Raw genomic sequence first — 13,377 nt, 5'->3', positions numbered from 1 at the left:
TTTTTGTCTTTTTCTTTGATGTTCTTGCTGAAAAGTTCTTGTCTAGATGTAATGGCTGTTTTCTCCAGTGCTTTATTAATCACGATATCAGGATACTTTCTCTCCTTAAATCTGTTGGCATATGTAGTTAGTTGATTCTCGCAGTCTTGTCTGTCGCTGCAGTTCCGGTTAATGCGGTAAAATTGGGAGTAGGGGATGTTTGTTTTCCAGTTTTTTGCATGACAGCTTTTGAAGTGAAGGTAACTATTGGTATCAACGTTTTTAATGTGATTGCTGGTGACGATCTGTGTTCCACTATTTGACAGGGTTAAATCCAGAAAATTAATTTGTTTTTTATTGATTTCATGTGTAAATTTTAGGTTATAGTTGTTGGATTCCAATGTACCTAAAAAGGCTTTAAACAGGTCAAGGTCTCCTTTCCAAATGATCAAGATATCATCTATGTATCTCTTGTAGATGATCAAATTATCAAGGTATGGATTGTTGTTGTAGATGCATTCTTCCTCCCACGATCCCATCAGCAGATTGGCAAAGCTGGGCGCGAAGGTAGTGCCCATTGCGGTTCCGCAAGTTTGTAGAAAGAAGGTTTTCTGAAATATGAAATAATTGTGGCTAAGAGTGAATCTCATAAAGTCACAGATTGCGTTTTTGTGGGTTCTTGTGATCTCCAGGTCTCTATCCATGAATTTTCTAAAGGATTCTATGCCTTTCTCGTGTTTGATGCAAGTGTATAGACTTTGTACGTCAATGGTAATCCAGATGTAGTTCTCTTTCCATTCAATTTCAGATATATTCAGAATATTAATCACATTGCCCATATCTTTCAGATAAGATGGTAAAGACATAACATATTTTTGCAAAAAAATATCGATATATTCTGAAAGATGGCTTGTGAGAGAGTCGATGCCCGAAATTATAGGTCTCCCTGGTGGACTTGTTAATGACTTATGTATCTTAGGTAGATAATAAAATGTAGGTATCACCGGGGTTGTCATCATTAGGAACTGGAATTCATTTTTATCCAATGTGTTGTTATGGAAGTAATGGAGTAGTATTGGTCGTAGTTCTTCGATGAAGGGGTTAGTGGGGTCTTGTGAAAGTTTTTTATATGATGTAGTATCATTCAGTAGGCGATATGCTTCTTGTTCATATGCTTCCCTGTCCAAGAGGACTATACCGCCTCCCTTATCCGCTTGCTTTATCACGATATTTTTATTATCCTGTAGACCTTTAAGTGCTTCTTTTTCCTTGTTTTTCAAGTTCGAATAGGGATGTGGTGTTAAATCCATGTCGCATATATCCTTTTTAACAAGTTCCTGAAAGACGTTGATGTAATTACCTTTAGACTCCAAGGGATAGAATTTTGATTTCCGTTTAAAGCCTGATTTAGATGGTTCTGTATGTGCCGCATCCTGCTCTTTCTTAGCAAAATGTCTTTTGAGAGTCAGTGATCTAGCAAATTTATTTATGTCAATGTAAGTGTCAAATTTATTCATCTGTTTAGATGGGGCAAATTTAAGTCCCTTACTTAGAATAGCAATTTCATCCTTCTTTAATTCATGACTGGATAAATTGAAGATACCTTGCTCGACTGGGTCTTTCGTTAAAGGTGACGTCTTTTGTTCAGTCTTCCTGCGTCCGCCCCGAGTACCTCTTCTTCTTGTAGGCCTCTTTTTAGGGGAGATCTTCCCTTGAACCTCTCTCTGAAAAAGGTTTTCCTTGTGGAGAATTGATTTTCTGCGGTAGGTTCTGGAGATAAAAAATCAGAATCACTATTTGAATCGCATCTTTGAAGTGCTGAAAATCTGTTATTAGTGTTCACATAGGTGGGATATGGAGAGTTGATCTTTTCTCTAGCTTGTTGTCCCTGTTGTCGGAATTGATTCTGGCCGGTATTCCTCTTTTGATAGTATGGAGTGGTTTTCCATTTTCTCGCTCTTGGATCTTGAAAGACCGGAATGATCTGATGTTTTCTCTCTTGAAATCTGCTCCAATTTTGGATGCGGTTATTCAGGTAGTCTTGTTTGTCTCTGAAGAATTTCTTTTGTTTGCCTTTAATAACTTCCTCCTCTATACGTTCAAGTTTCTTCGTCAGTGTTGTATCATTGGCTCTAAATTCATCTTTATCTTTGTGGACCACTAATTGTTGTTCGTTAGTTGAGAGATCTTCTTCAATCTTGGTTAGGGTTTTCCTTTTTTCTATAATGATAAGCTTCATGAGATCTATGGAACAATTGTGGAGAATCTCGTCCCAATTCTTGATGAATTCTTGATTTTCTAGGCCAAATGTGGGTCTTTTTAAAAGTCTTAGGCCCCTGGGTATCCTATTAACTGTGATATATTATTCCAGGCCTTTTATTTCCCACCATGTTTTAATTTCCCTGGTAAGAAGTCTTTGATAAAATCAATGAAGTCAATGATAAAACCTTCCTTTTTTTTGGTCTCATGAAGTTTATGAAATTTGACCCTGAGGTATACGAAAGTTGATTCATCTTTGTCCATGGATTTAATGAAATAAGACCAAATTTAATGTGCAGCAGTGGCAACATGATCTGGAATACATACGTTTGACTGGCAGATGGGATTCTGGCTGTCACTATACCGACAGCGGCAACCCATCTGCAGGAATCCCAGCAGCGAATCCCCTCGCGGGCTTGCTAGGCTTGCCATGTTTCAGGCCTGGTGGCTCGCTTCACTCACCACAGATTGTATTCCCAATCAGTTGGTGGCGTGGACCCACTAACTGAGTGGGATTCCATCTATTGGCATTTCATCGGCTGTCGGGATTCCAGCGCCAGTCTCCTGATCGCTGGGATCCCGACAACCAGGATACTAACTGCATCCCCATGATCTATAACATTTAAATGTTCCCATTATGAATATTAAGAATTAGCCTTTAAAGAACTTAAGTGAAGCAGAAGTACTTCAAACTTGTAGTTTTGGCAACTTTAATAAGTGTTTAACAGTCATACCTATGGTCGCCGATAAAGGGGGTACTAATTATCTGGGCACAGGCTTGTTGAAGGGGCCCAACATAAGCCCAGCCCAGCTGCTGAGGAAGACAAATGTATCTCTGTGTGGCAGCCAGCTACTCCTCTCTGGATCTGAGGGGGGCTCAGTACCTGGGTACATGGCTGTTTTCAGTGGCCCTGGTCGTGGAACTCACGCTTTCACCTAACAGCTGGATCTCCTCTTGGCACCTACACAGCTGAGTATTATACTTGATGGATCAACCATCATCTCATTATTTATTCTATACCATCTCCAGAAATAAGCGCTTTAGATGTGGACTATATACAGCCATTAAGGCCTAATCATTCCCCAGGTGTCTCTAACTCTCTCCGTATAAACAGATCTTTATAATCTTCTAGACTAGTGTAGCCCCCAGTGAAAATGATGTGCTCTCTTGGGTAGAGTAAGAAGATCATTTAGTAGCAGGATATTTTTCAAGAATGGTGCCTTCACAAACTTCAGTGTAATCACCTGTGTTGCAACAAACATTCTTTCTTTGTGATGCAATGGAGAAGTAATAAAGACCCTTAGAAAATAGCAACCATTCTAAGTGCAGAGTTTGTTACCTGGTAAAGTGAGACCAGAAAACTTGGACACTAATTGAAGACATTAATGGGCTACAACCCTGTGGGACTAAAAATGTAAATGTTAGAGTATAAAATGTTAAATGACACAATGTTTATAATCACAACTCATTTTCATTTATTTTTACCACTTTTATTTTCAGAGTCTGTTTGTTGATAGATTTATGTTTTATAACTTTGCTCCATCTTGGGTGGGAGAATAATGCTAGCAGCTCTGTAGCTATGCCCTGCATGTTGCAGCTGATTTGATTTGACAGCAGCTTTCATCCAATCAGCAGCTACATACAGTGCATTCCACACTTCCCTAGTTGGCTGAAGAGCTAGGATTCTGGTCACCATGTCTGACAGTGATGTCATTTTATTTGCATATACTGTACAATTAATAATTTTGGACTGCTGGGCAGTCTTGGCTCCCTATTGACCAGTTATATAACAGGGGTCTGGGAGGCTTAGTCCTCAGTTCCAGTTCCCCCACGTGCATTTTGTATATTTTGCTTGTGACTACGCTGACTTTGTATTTCTGCTGCTCACCTTGAGAAAGGTCCCGGAGTGAGACCGAAACGTTGGTGATACTATATGGAACTGGTATGTGAAGATTTTTTCTGAATAAATATATCTTGCTTTTTGAAATTTAAAAGTCTGGAGAGTGCTATCATTTCCACTCTGTGGAAAACACTGGGTCCCCCACCACCACTATAACGTTAGGGTGGGCGAGCGTGCAGGACATTCTGTGTATATGTATTATTGGACCCAGGTACTAAACATGAAAACTGCTATTTAATGTGGATATTTGTAAAGTGATTGTTTTTAATATATGATTAACTTGAACTGCATTTTATTGTTAAATCACTGAAATTGAACTGCTGATTTCATGTTATTTATATTATAAAAGAATAAATATTTAAAACATTTAAATATATTCATTCTGCATAAGCGTGAAGTTAGTACATATTTTTTCTGCTGATCTTTTGGCTGTGCAGTTTTCATAGTAAACAAAAAGAGTTGAACTAGGGAGTATATTTCTCAAGCTTCATTACATTGTGCTTTACTATGATAATAAGCTGCAAACAACTTTTTCCACAAGAAGTATTTACTTGATTTCAGCTGTTTGTCAAACCCAGAAATGCACATAGTTATAGTGAATTGTGTAAATTTCCTGCATAATAACCAATATTTTTTTTTTTCTTTTGGTTAAATAATGAGCTTGAAGGAAAGGTGCTGCATGAGATTATTGTGTTACCCAGCAATCCCTGGCTTGGAGAATTTTCCAGCTCTCTGCACACTGAAATATGTTTTGTGGTGGCATCACTTGAAAACAAAGAATATGTAAAGTAATCTGTGTGAAAATCACTACAGGACTCTGAAGAACTGCAGAAGTGTGACTTTACTATCTGCAAGTCATAATGACCAACAACTGCAGCAGCACTTCATATGTAACATATCACTTCCTGTATGACAGGTGGATAGCAGTGATGCAATCCACATACTGTACAGCATACATCAACAGAGTATGCAGGTACTTTGAGATTCAGTGCATGAACCACTCTAACACATTAAGAAAAGTGCTTTGTGTTGAAAGTGTAGTGCACTACTGCTCAGACTTCATGTTGCTGCTCCTCCAAGGAGGACTGCCACAATGGGAGACAGTAGCCTTCCACATAGCTCCAATGAGTTCCAGCATCTTACACCACCACCCATTTACCCACATACACCTACCGGCTGGTGAGCTTTGTGACACCTCACTCCTCTCAAGCTCTGTGCCATCTACCAGTATGTATAACAGTGAGTACGGCTGCACCTGCTTTATCTTCAGTAAAATCACTCCACTGGTTAAGTAACTTATCTGTCTGTAGTTGTACTGCATCCACTGGAGTGTACAGAAACTCTGCTACATCCTCAAGCCTGTACACACATCCAGTATTTCCATCCAATACATTGTAAATGATGTTTGCAGGTTTTTGAATGAGTAACCAACATATATTATCGTTTTGCCAGAATCTCTTTCAAGTTTCAAAAAGAATGGTTCTGTGCTTGTCATTAAACATAGAAAACTTGTTCGTTTCAAAGAAATATATATAATAATTTTGCAAAATTTTAGGTGAAATTAGCAAGCAAATGACACTATGAGCTGTGATAAATTAGTGTAATAATTATTGTGCTTTGACTTTACAATTTTTTTTTAAACTAAAGACTATGTAAAAAGGTAGTACAGTACATATTATTTGAATTCATTGTAGTACTGTAGGTACAATCAGTATTTTGAAAGCAGGGGCGTTTTAACAGAGGTAGGGGCCGGTGTGCCCCTCTAGGTGGGCCCCCTCCTCCGCACGGCGCAGTATTCAACGGCATTGTGCTGGAGTCTTCTGCGCATGCGTAGGTCTCTGGAAACATGGCGCCCGCCATGTTCTGGAGACCATTGTGACTACTGCACATATTTGATTGCCGTTTTGGCTGTGATTTGCTCTGCAACTGCAGCACCCGACGCTGGACTCCAAAAAGGTAAGTATTGAAATATGGGTGCAGTGTGGGTCCCCCTGTACCCAGGGGCTCCTATTGCACCCATTATAGAAACACCAATGTTTGCAAGGAACCTGTACCTTCAAGGCTTGGTTTATATGCATCTAAAAGTGTTGATGATGATGAGCATCGTCAGCTCTAGCTAGTGCAGGGGTGGGCAATTATTTCAGCTGAGGGGCCACTTGACATTTCCTGTCAGTATCCGAGGGCCACATACAAAATAGCAGCTCCCCCCACTTGCCAAAAATATAGGGACATGGCTTCATGTGGAAGGGGTGTGGGCAAAAAAATAATACATTCATACTAGGCTGCACAATAGTCTCCATTATTCAAATTGCGCCACACAGCGCCACTTACACACTAGTGATGAGCGAGTTCGGTTTCTCGGAAACCGAACCCCCCCGAACTTCACGCTTTTTACACGGGTCCGAGGCAGACTCGGATCTTCCCGCCTTGCTCGGCTAACCCGAGCGCGCCCGAACGTCATCATCCCGCTGTCGGATTCTCGCGAGGCTCATATTCTATCGCGAGACTCGGATTCTATATAAGGAGCCGCGCGTCGCCGCCATTTTCACACGTGCATTGAGATTGATAGGGAGAGGACGTGGCTGGCGTCCTCTCCGTTTAGATAGAGAGTGAGACACTTGATTTACTGGAGCATTAGGAGTACTCAGAGAGTGCAGAGTTTTGCTGATAGTTATACTAGTGACCACCAGTTTTATTTATTATTTAATATAATCCGTTCTCTGCCTGAAAAAAAACGATACACAGTCACATACCATCTGTGCTCAGCCTCAGTGTGCTGCATGATAATATCATCTATGTATATCTGACTGTGCTGAGTAGTGCTCACTGCTCACACAGCTTAATTGTGGGGGAGACTGGGGAGCAGTTATAGCAGGAGTACATATTTAACAGTGCACACTTTTGCTGCCAGAGTGCCAGTGTGACTGACCAGCAGTGACCACCAGTATATTGTCTGCCTGAAAAAGTTAAACACTCGTGTGGTGTTTTTTTTTTTTATTCTATAAACGCATTCTGCTGACAGTGTCCAGCAGGTCCGTCATTCATTATATTTCTATCTTCTTCATACTAGTAGTTTAGGAGTCTGCAGTGCTGACAGTGTCCAGCAGGTCCGTCATTATATAATATATACCTGTCCTGCAGTAGTGATATATATATATTTTTTATATCATTATCATCCAGTCTATACTAGCAGACGCAGTACGGTAGTCCACGGCTGTAGCTACCTCTGTGTCGGCAGTCGCTCGTCCATAATTGTATACCTACCTGTGGTGGGTTTTTTTTTTCTATCTTCTTCATACTAGTAGTTTAGGAGTCTGCAGTGCTGACAGTGTCCAGCAGGTCCGTCATTATATAATATATACCTGTCCTGCAGTAGTGATATATATATATTTTTTATATCATTATCATCCAGTCTATACTAGCAGACGCAGTACGGTAGTCCACGGCTGTAGCTACCTCTGTGTCGGCAGTCGCTCGTCCATAATTGTATACCTACCTGTGGTGGGTTTTTTTTTTCCTATCTTATTCATACTAGTAGTTTAGGAGTCTGCAGTGCTGACAGTGTCCAGCAGGTCCGTCATTATACAATATATACCTGTCCTGCAGTAGTGATATATATATATATTTTTTATATCATTATCATCCAGTCTATACTAGCAGACGCAGTACGGTAGTCCACGGCTGTAGCTACCTCTGTGTCGGCAGTCGCTCGTCCATAATTGTATACCTACCTGTGGTGTTTTTTTTTTTCTATCTTCTTCATACTAGTAGTTTAGGAGTCTGCAGTGCTGACAGTGTCCAGCAGGTCCGTCATTATACAATATATACCTGTCCTGCAGTAGTGATATATATATATTTTTTATATCATTATCATCCAGTCTATACTAGCAGACGCAGTACGGTAGTCCACGGCTGTAGCTACCTCTGTGTCGGCAGTCGCTCGTCCATAATTGTATACCTACCTGTGGTGGTTTTTTTTTTTCTATCTTCTTCATACTAGTAGTTTAGGAGTCTGCAGTGCTGACAGTGTCCAGCAGGTCCGTCATTATACAATATATACCTGTCCTGCAGTAGTGATATATATATATTTTTTATATCATTATCATCCAGTCTATACTAGCAGACGCAGTACGGTAGTCCACGGCCGTAGCTACCTCTGTGTCGGCAGTCGCTCGTCCATAATTGTATACCTACCTGTGGTGGGTTTTTTTTTTCTATCTTCTTCATACTAGTAGTTTAGGAGTCTGCAGTGCTGACAGTGTCCAGCAGGTCCGTCATTATACAATATATACCTGTCCTGCAGTAGTGATATATATATAATTTTTATATCATTATCATCTAGTCTATACTAGCAGACGCAGTACGGTAGTCCACGGCTGTAGCTACCTCTGTGTCGGCAGTCGCTCGTCCATAATTGTATACCTACCTGTGGTGGGTTTTTTTTTCTATCCTCTTCATACTAGTAGTTTAGGAGTCTGCAGTGCTGACAGTGTCCAGCAGGTACGTCATTATACAATATATACCTGGCCTGCAGTAGTGATATATATATATATTTTATATCATTATCATCCAGTCTATACTAGCAGACGCAGTACGGTAGTCCACGGCTGTAGCTACCTCTGTGTCGGCAGTCCCTCGTCCATAATTGTATACCTACCTGTGGTGGGGTTTTTTTTTTCTATCTTCTTCATACTAGTAGTTTAGGAGTCTGCAGTGCTGACAGTGTCCAGCAGGTCCGTCATTATACAATATATACCTGTCCTGCAGTAGTGATATATATATATTTTTTATATCATTATCATCCAGTCTATACTAGCAGACGCAGTACGGTAGTCCACGGCTGTAGCTACCTCTGTGTCAGCAGTCGCTCGTCCATAATTGTATACCTACCTGTGGTGTTTTTTTTTTCTATCTTCTTCATACTAGTAGTTTAGGAGTCTGCAGTGCTGACAGTGTCCAGCAGGTCCGTCATTATACAATATATACCTGTCCTGCAGTAGTGATATATATATATTTTTTATATCATTATCATCCAGTCTATACTAGCAGACGCAGTACGGTAGTCCACGGCTGTAGCTACCTCTGTGTCGGCAGTCGCTCGTCATCCATAAGTATACTAGTATCCATCCATCTCCATTGTTTACCTGAGGTGCCTTTTAGTTGTGCCTATTAAAATATGGAGAACAAAAATGTTGAGGTTCCAAAAATAGGGAAAGATCAAGATCCACTTCCACCTCGTGCTGAAGCTGCTGCCACTAGTCATGGCCGAGACGATGAAATGCCATCAACGTCGTCTGCCAAGGCCGATGCCTAATGTCATAGTACAGAGCATGTAAAATCCAAAACACCAAATATCAGTAAAAAAAGGACTCAAAAATCTAAAATAAAATCGTCGGAGGAGAAGCGTAAACTTGCCAATATGCCATTTACCACACGGAGTGGCAAGGAACGGCTGAGGCCCTGGCCTATGTTCATGGCTAGTGGTTCAGCTTCACATGAGGATGGAAGCACTCAGCCTCTCGCTAGAAAAATGAAAAGACTTAAGCTGGCAAAAGCACAGCAAAGAACTGTGCGTTCTTCGAAATCACAAATCCACAAGGAGAGTCCAATTGTGTCGGTTGCGATGCCTGACCTTCCCAACACTGGACGTGAAGAGCATGCGCCTTCCACCATTTGCACGCCCCCTGCAAGTGCTGGAAGGAGCACCCGCAGTCCAGTTCCTGATAGTCAGATTGAAGATGTCAGTGTTGAAGTACACCAGGATGAGGAGGATATGGGTGTTGCTGGCGCTGGGGAGGAAATTGACCAGGAGGATTCTGATGGTGAGGTGGTTTGTTTAAGTCAGGCACCCGGGGAGACACCTGTTGTCCGTGGGAGGAATATGGCCATTGACATGCCTGGTGAAAATACCAAAAAAATCAGCTCTTCAGTGTGGAAGTATTTCAACAGAAATGCGGACAACATTTGTCAAGCCGTGTGTTGCCTTTGTCAAGCTGTAATAAGTAGGGGTAAGGACGTTAACCACCTCGGAACATCCTCCCTTATACGTCACCTGCAGCGCATTCATCATAAGTCAGTGACAAGTTCAAAAACTTTGGGCGACAGCGGAAGCAGTCCACTGACCAGTAAATCCCTTCCTCTTGTAACCAAGCTCACGCAAACCACCCCACCAACTTCCTCAGTGTCAATTTCCTCCTTCCCCAGGAATGCCAATAGTCCTGCAGGCCATGTCACTGGCAATTCTGACGAGTCCTCTCCTGCCTGGGATTCCTCCGATGCATCCTTGCGTGTAACGCCTACTGCTGCTGGCGCTGCTGTTGTTGCTGCTGGGAGTCGATGGTCATCCCAGAGGGGAAGTCGTAAGACCACTTTTACTACTTCCACCAAGCAATTGACTGTCCAACAGTCCTTTGCGAGGAAGATGAAATATCACAGCAGTCATCCTGCTGCAAAGCGGATAACTGAGGCCTTGGCATCCTGGGCGGTGAGAAACGTGGTTCCGGTATCCATCATTACTGCAGAGCCAACTAGAGACTTGTTGGAGGTACTGTGTCCCCGGTACCAAATGCCATCTAGGTTCCATTTCTCTAGGCAGGCGATACCGAAAATGTACACAGACCTCAGAAAAAGACTCACCAGTGTCCTAAAAAATGCAGTTGTACCCAATGTCCACTTAACCACGGACATGTGGACAAGTGGAGCAGGGCAGACTCAGGACTATATGACTGTGACAGCCCACTGGGTAGATGTATTGACTCCCGCCGCAAGAACAGCAGCGGCGGCACCAGTAGCAGCATCTCGCAAACGCCAACTCTTTCCTAGGCAGGCTACGCTTTGTATCACCGCTTTCCAGAATACGCACACAGCTGAAAACCTCTTACGGCAACTGAGGAAGATCATCGCAGAATGGCTTACCCCAATTGGACTCTCCTGTGGATTTGTGGCATCGGACAACGCCAGCAATATTGTGTGTGCATTAAATCTGGGCAAATTCCAGCACGTCCCATGTTTTGCACATACCTTGAATTTGGTGGTGCAGAATTATTTAAAAAATGAGAGGGGCGTGCAAGAGATGCTGTCGGTGGCCAGAAGAATTGCGGGACACTTTCGGCGTACAGGCACCACGTACAGAAGACTGGAGCACCACCAAAAACGCCTGAACCTGCCCTGCCATCATCTGAAGCAAGAAGTGGTAACGAGGTGGAATTCAACCCTCTATATGCTTCAGAGGTTGGAGGAGCAGCAAAAGGCCATTCAAGCCTATACAACTGAGCACTATATAGGAGGTGGAATGCACCTGTCTCAAGCGCAGTGGAGAATGATTTCAATGTTGTGCAAGGTTCTGCAACCTTTTGAACTTGCCACACGTGAAGTCAGTTCAGACACTGCCAGCCTGAGTCAGGTCATTCCCCTCATCAGGCTTTTGCAGAAGAAGCTGGAGACATTGAAGGAGGAGCTAACACAGAGCGATTCTGCTAGGCATGTGGGACTTGTGGATGGAGCCCTTAATTCGCTTAACAAGGATTCACGGGTGGTCAATCTGTTGAAATCAGAGCACTACATTTTGGCCACCGTGCTCGATCCTAGATTTAAAACCTACCTTGGATCTCTCTTTCCGGCAGACACAAGTCTGCTGGGGTTCAAAGACTGGTGACAAAATTGTCAAGTCAAGCGGAACGCGACCTGTCAACATCTCCTCCTTCACATTCTCCCGCAACTGGGGGTGTGAGGAAAAGGCTCAGAATTCCGAGCCCACCCGCTGGCGGTGATGCAGGGCAGTCTGGAGCGACTGCTGATGCTGACATCTGGTCCGGACTGAAGGACCTGACAACGATTACGGACATGTCGTCTACTGTCACTGCATATGATTCTCTCCCCATTGAAAGAATGGTGGAGGATTATATGAGTGACCGCATCAAAGTAGGCACGTCAGACAGTCCGTACTTATACTGGCAGGAAAAAGAGGCAATTTGGAGGCCCTTGCACAAACTGGCTTTATTCTACCTAAGTTGCCCTCCCACAAGTGTGTACTCCGAAAGAGTGTTTAGTGCCGCCGCTCACCTTGTCAGCAATCGGCGTACGAGGTTACATCTAGAAAATGTGGAGAAGATGATGTTCATTAAAATGAATTACAGTATAATCAATTCCTCCGTGGAGACATTCACCAGCAGCAATTGCCTCCACAAAGTACACAGGGAGCTGAGATGGTGGATTCCAGTGGGGACGAATTGATAATCTGTGAGGAGGGGGATGTACACGGTGATATATCGGAGGATGATGATGAGGTGGACATCTTGCCTCTGTAGAGCCAGTTTGTGCAAGGAGAGATTAATTGCTTCTTTTTTGGTGGGGGTCCAAACCAACCCGTCATTTCAGTCACAGTCGTGTGGCAGACCCTGTCACTGAAATGATGGGTTGGTTAAAGTGTGCATGTCCTGTTTATACAACATAAGGGTGGGTGGGAGGGCCCAAGGACAATTCCATCTTGCACCTCTTTTTTCTTTCATTTTTCTTTGCGTCATGTGCTGTTTGGGGAGTAGTTTTTGGAAGGGCCATCCTGCGTGACACTGCAGTGCCACTCCTAGATGGGCCAGGTGTTTGTGTCGGCCACTTGGGTCGCTTATCTTAGTCACACAGCTACCTCATTACGCATCTTTTTTTCTTTGCGTCATGTGCTGTTTGGGGGGTGTTTTTTGGAAGGGCCATCCTGCGTGACACTGCAGTGCCACTCCTAGATGGGCCAGGTGTTTGTGTCGGCCACTAGGGTCGCTTAGCTTACTCACACAGCTACCTCATTGCGCCTCTTTTTTTTCTTCTTTGTGTCATGTGCTGTTTGGGGGGTGTTTTTTGGAAGGGCCATCCTGCGTGACACTGCAGTGCCACTCCTAGATGGGCCAGGTGTTTGTGTCGGCCACTTGGGTCGCTGAGCTTAGTCTTCCAGCGACCTCGGTGCAAATTTTAGGACTAAAAATAATATTGTGAGGTGTGAGGTGTTCAGAATAGACTGAAAATGAGTGGAAATTATGGTTATTGAGGTTAATAATACTTTGGGATCAAAATGACCCCCAAATTCTATGATTTAAGCTGTTTTTTAGGGTTTTTTGAAAAAAACACCCGAATCCAAAACACACCCGAATCCGACAAAAAAAATTCGGTGAGGTTTTGCCAAAACGCATTCGAACCCAAAACACGGCCGCGGAACCGAACCCAAAACCAAAACACAAAACCCGAAAAATTG

General features: G+C 42.9%; 1 protein-coding gene across 2 annotated transcripts in view; it reads left to right on the top strand.

Moving 5' to 3' along the window:
• The window catches only part of GSG1L (GSG1 like), a 421,789-nt gene that overhangs the window by 137,523 nt on the left and 270,889 nt on the right, over positions 1 to 13,377 (top strand). The window lies entirely within an intron of this gene.

The sequence above is a fragment of the Pseudophryne corroboree genome, chromosome 7 (assembly GCF_028390025.1).
Source record: "Pseudophryne corroboree isolate aPseCor3 chromosome 7, aPseCor3.hap2, whole genome shotgun sequence".
Lineage (NCBI taxonomy): Eukaryota > Metazoa > Chordata > Amphibia > Anura > Myobatrachidae > Pseudophryne > Pseudophryne corroboree.
This window is presented reverse-complemented; position numbering and strand designations above follow the sequence as displayed.